This window comes from Phacochoerus africanus, chromosome 1 (assembly GCF_016906955.1).
Source record: "Phacochoerus africanus isolate WHEZ1 chromosome 1, ROS_Pafr_v1, whole genome shotgun sequence".
Taxonomy (NCBI): domain Eukaryota; kingdom Metazoa; phylum Chordata; class Mammalia; order Artiodactyla; family Suidae; genus Phacochoerus; species Phacochoerus africanus.
In genome coordinates this window covers 222,988,937-222,993,977 of record NC_062544.1, presented here as the reverse complement: position 1 = coordinate 222,993,977, position 5,041 = coordinate 222,988,937, and the positions used below count along the sequence as shown (strand labels likewise).

Genomic DNA, 5,041 nt, shown 5'->3' with positions numbered 1-5,041 from the left:
CATTTTCAGACCATGGGATGTTAATAGATTCAACAAAAATTTATATTATCTTACTGCTGTGAATTTACAGAGTAATAGTCCAGATCCATTTTGATTAGACGGTTGAAATACCCTTCCCTAGATGACACATTACAGACACCACAAATCCCTTACAATAATGTCAACAAAATAACTTTCCCCAAAAAGGTGAACTTAAAACCTTTATTCTACTCTTTCAGGACTTGCACTTCTTCTTGGACTTCCTGATGGGGAATGACTTCTTTTTGGAGATGGAGATCTGGACTTTGATCGGCTGCTTCTTGGTCGTGAAAGAGACCTGGATCTTGATCTCAACCTGGACCGGGATTGGAAATACCTCAATCCTTTTATAGAACCAGACCTAGATCATCTGAGTGAAGCTGATCTTGATCTACGAAGAGACACAGATCCTGATCGCTGAGGAGAGGCTGATCTTGACCTCCTTCCCCTGCTCCTGCTGCGTGAGCGAGCGTATCGCCTACCGCTGGATCTCGAATATGATCTAGACCGTGACCTGCTGCTTCTTCACTGGCTATAGTGATGACAACCATAAGCATAATGTCCCTTTTCTCCACACTCATAGCATCTATCACTGGGATCAAAAGGACATCGGGCAGGTGGTCTATCAAAATGAGATCTCCGAGGCATGCCTGTTGATTGTTCAACTCTCACTCAAGAACCACAAATCACTTTGCCATCCAGGCCTCGCATTACATCTTCTGCATCTCTAGGATCTTCAAATTCCACAAAGGCAAATCCTGGAGGATTTCTGGCAATCCACATAGTTCTTAAGGGACCTAATAACTGAAAGCCCTTTCTAACTCTCCTTTGCCATGGAATTGAATTTTTAGACACTATATTAGTGTCTGGAGAATCAGAGAATTGGTAGTTGTTGGATAACAACAAATCTGTGAGGTAGCTAGAAGCCATTACCTCCATCTATCAAATGAGTAAACTAGGGCTCATAGTGAATAATATATAGAAAAGGTCACATTTAGAATTGAGAGGGCAATCCTCTTCTTTGGAAGCTGATGGTGAATATGTTAGATGACATCACATCAACACTCTGGTGGATGGTTCCACCTCAATAAGCCATCATGAAAGTAATAGCTCCTCATCCATCTATTGTGATTATTATTTACATGAAAAAAAAAAGGTAAGTGGTAGGAGTGGAGATAATCGGGGCAGACTTTGTAGAGGAAAGCCTTGAACTATTAGTCCAAGGAAAAGAAAATGTTATTTGAAGAAAACAGTAAACACCATTGCTTAAGCAAACCAGGGCCAAATCAGTAGCATTAGAGATAAATTTAGTCAAAAGAAGGACAAGGCACTGGGTCTCTGTGACTGTGCTTAGGCATCTGGATTTGGTAAGTAAGGCAACTAAAAGTCCCTGCAGAGTCATTCATTTTTCTTATATTTATTTATTGGTGGATTTTTTCATTTCTGCACTCAACTGTACATTCATTCTTATATTAACTACACAAAATTGTGTACCAGACACAATGTCAGATATTATGTATGCAAAAGTAAGTAACAGATAGTCCAGACCATAGGGACTCAGGTGCAGTGCAGTGAAAAACATGTACATATTATTTGATGGTACCAAAGATGTAGGGGTGAGCGGTAATCAACCACAGAGTGATATCTGAAGGCTTTGGGGAGGCATTAGCATTTGATCCAGGTCACAAACGATGACTGGAAGTGCTCTGGGGGACAGTGCAAATGATTGTGGGCAACTGGTTTGTAATGGACAGAACCTGGGGGAGCAAAGGCCACCTAGACCCATTACTGTAATTCAGAAACAAAGTGATTAGAGCCTAGGGTAGAGTTATGGCTGTGGAAATGGACTGTAAAGGGGGAGATCAGTAACATTTAGTAACTGATTAGACTTAGAGGTCAAAGAAAAGGGAGCAATTGCATAAATTTATGATGATGAGATGGGGGCATTGAGAGGATCCAAGTGAATCATTAATAATCAGGAGGTGGGAAAGGCTGTCTGTGCTGCTTCTCAGTTGGATGGCCCTTCTTCCCATCTGGAAAAGAGCGCCCAGACCTGAAAAGCCAGAGCATAATTTTGGCCTTTATCTATCCCTCCTGAATTCCATTAATGGGTAAGGGGACAAGAGGAGACTGAAGGAGAACAGGAGCTGGTTGGCCCCTGCTGGGCACTCAATCAGTAGGTACTCGATGGAATTTGGTCTGAGAGGTGTGAGAGGCAAGGACAGCACAGATGACAAGCCAGGGGGCATTCTGAGACGTGGCACCGCAGCATGGCCAAATGCAGAGTATGCGGACCTAGGAGACCATCAGGGTGGAGCCTGAGCTCCCCCAGGAAGTGGGCAATTAGGACAAGTGACTTCATCTCATCTGTCTCAATGTCCTTGTCTGTAAACCAGGAAGCACAGTACTCTTCACAGTATAGGATATTGTGAGAATGGCGACTTGACTGTATGATTAAAGTGATTAGAACAGTACTTGGTACCAAGGAAGTGTTCAAAAAATTCTGCTGTTATGATCACACAATGAGAAGCACATTGTTAAAGGCAAGGTAGAGACCAGGAAAAAATAAAAAAATGCGAGCTGAATGCAAGTGCTGAGTGCCATTTTAAAGAACTCCATTTCAGTGTGGAGATAAAATGGAACCTGTTTCTTGGAGCCATAAAGGAAGGAGACAGTACACTAAATGACACATAAGGAGAACACTCACAAATCAAAGCCTTGATGCCTAGGATGGGATTCATAAAAACAGGGGTGGTTGGGAAGGTTTACACTGGCTCAAAGTATTTAAAGAAAAGCAACAAAGTGCTTTGAAAAAACGAAGAAAAAATATCATCAGAGAAAATACTGATGCTACTGCTGTGGCTACTATTTGCTACTATTAATAATAATTGTTAGTATTTCAAGCATGAACCACAGTACCTCTCAAGGGGGAAAAAATGTGAAGGGGACAGTAATCACTGAGGTGGGCAAAGGATCCATCTTTTCTAATATCCCATATAAGTCTGAAGAAGACATCTTGGACATGGCAAGTATGAGCATATAACAACATCAATGAATTCTCTATCATTTAAAAGAACAAACTGATAGTAATAGAAAAATGAGTTTGTTACCAATTAAAAATAAAATAAGATCAAATTGTCACAAATGAGCAAGAGCATTCACATGAAAAATTAATTCTGCTGCAAAGCTAGAAACAAACATACTCTCAGCAGTACAGATAATAATGGAAAAAAGCCACATATGTGATATGCATTCATGTATTGAGTCTGATAGTAGCCACAGTAGACCTTATCCTGGGGTCTGCAGTCTTTTTTCAGGTACTCTTCAAAATGCTCTCTAGTGTTCTCCCTCTTTCTTGCTGACAAAATCTAAATGATCTAAAAGCATTTCCAATGAGTACAACAGGAAAGAACACAACTGTTAGCAAATGTGCACTTGAGCTCTACACTCCCAAGGTTTCGAAGTAATAAAAACCAATTAGATAACACTCAGCAGCTACAATGAGAGAGAACAGTGCCATCTTCCCAGTACTAATAGGATTTTTAATAATAGATGGGTTTTTCTCTGCAGAGCTGGAATTGGAAGTAGGAGTATCAATTGTACTGAGTTCTGCTGACCAATACTCAACACAAAAATGTGCCATTTATGTAGCTGGTCTGTCAGTTAAAGCTGGTCAGTTAGAGCCAGGGCAAGACTTCCAGAATGACCTCAGGGAAACCTGCATATGTAAGAATTAAAAGAAAACAAGCATTCTTCTAGGATATTATGGGCAAAGTTATAACCTATCTCAGGAGGAAACTAGGGAGATCCAATTAAAGGTACAATTTAAGGTTAAAATTGCTGGGTCAAGGAATGCTAGGGACTTTCATGCTATTAAGATATTGACCTTAAATCTAAGGAGAACAACTTTTACCAGCAGGTAGAATCATACTGCACAAATCTGTGGTACCTGATAGTAACCAAATGCCTATAGAGTTTGTTTTTGCTTTGTTTTTACCACATTCACTATTCAGTAAAAGTATTTGCCTAATGTCTCTTTGCTTGAAACACAAAGTATGTGGAAAGTATTTGTCTCGTTGTCATAGAAACCATCATTAAAATAATTCACCAACTCTACTTAATTCATCATTCCCTCCTCCCTTCAAAACTGTCAAAAGAAGTCTCTACAAAGAGAAGAAAATAGTGTCTTAGAAGAGGAAATGACTGGGAGGAGGCTTAGAACCAGCTCCTCTGTGGGTTTCCTAAATGCAGACTGCCAAGAGCTCCACCTCCTTCCACCCCTTCCAGTGCATAGCTACACTTCCTCTGTTCTTCCACACCATTCTTTTAAGTCTAATCATTTAGGTTTATGAAAGGAATTTCCTCAGGGCGTGTGGTTATAGCGAAAATTCTGTATGATCAGATCAAGCTTGTGAATAATACATTTGTCTGTGAATAAACTCCCCAGGGCATATCCTCCTAGCTGAGCCTCTGTAATGAAGCATTTGCCTGTAATTCAGTTAAGAATGCTGCAGATGTAAATATAGGTGGGTGGAAAGAGTGTAGAAAAGACTTCCAACCACAGTGAAACATTTTCCTCCATAGGATCCAGTGTTGCATTCACATGCTGCTTCCAGAAAACAGCTGCTAGTTGGCATGGGGATGCATCCTAATAATATTTTAGAGATGTCATAGCAAAGGGGACTACAAATTGACCCTGACCAAAAATCCTGGATGAGGCAACATAATCACATGGAAAAGACATGCACAGCAGTCAAAAGATCACCTCTAGTTCTGTCCCTGACAACATCAGGACCCTGGACAACATGTTTCTCCCCTCTGAACTGTCCCAACTGCAAAGGGAAGCAATAAAATCAGTGACTCTTGGAGTTCCCTCATGGCTCAGTGGGTTAAGGATCTGGCTGTGTCACTGCTGTGGCTCTAGTTACAGCTGTGGTGCGTGTTAAGTCCCTGGCCTGGGAACCTACAATAAGTTACTCCCATGGTACCTCAGAACAGAAGCTGTGTGTGTGTGTGTGTGTGT

General features: G+C 40.9%; 1 pseudogene; it reads right to left on the bottom strand.

The window, feature by feature from the left end:
• Positions 1-201: 201 nt before the first annotated feature.
• LOC125111065 (serine/arginine-rich splicing factor 7-like) lies at positions 202-948 on the bottom strand (annotated as a pseudogene).
• Positions 949-5,041: the final 4,093 nt, after the last annotated feature.